The sequence below is a fragment of the Phalaenopsis equestris genome, unplaced genomic scaffold (genome assembly GCF_001263595.1).
Source record: "Phalaenopsis equestris unplaced genomic scaffold, ASM126359v1 Scaffold000002, whole genome shotgun sequence".
Taxonomy (NCBI): Eukaryota; Viridiplantae; Streptophyta; class Magnoliopsida; order Asparagales; family Orchidaceae; genus Phalaenopsis; species Phalaenopsis equestris.
Window position 1 is genome coordinate 40,203,181 of NW_018164444.1, and position 431 is coordinate 40,203,611.

Consider the following 431-nt stretch of genomic DNA (forward strand, 5'->3'; position numbering starts at 1 on the left):
GTAAGACAAAACAATCAAACGACACAAACATATGAAAAAATCCTTTTATCCACAGCAGAAACTTTTGAAAATCTTCAATAAAACTCCTGTCTTTGGATTGGGAATACCCTGGTGGAAAGTCCCAACTCAAATTTGATTTTGACTCTGGATCGATTCATTCTGAGTATGGTGTACTTGGATAGTTCTTTTGATCGTGTTGATCACTTCGGTCAACACCAATACGCGCGGTGTGCTTATTCAGTACACCACACATAATGGGGGTCCATTTGTTGACCTCATTTTTGTGAGGTCTTAGTCTCCTACTCCCAGAACCCATAATCTAGCCTTAGGAGTTCCTGGTTGACCATCCTAGCGGACTAGTAATGGAGCCTACCTCCCGTAGAACTTCAAGCCACTTCTTGACTCATTTTTGTGAAGAACTCGCATGAGTG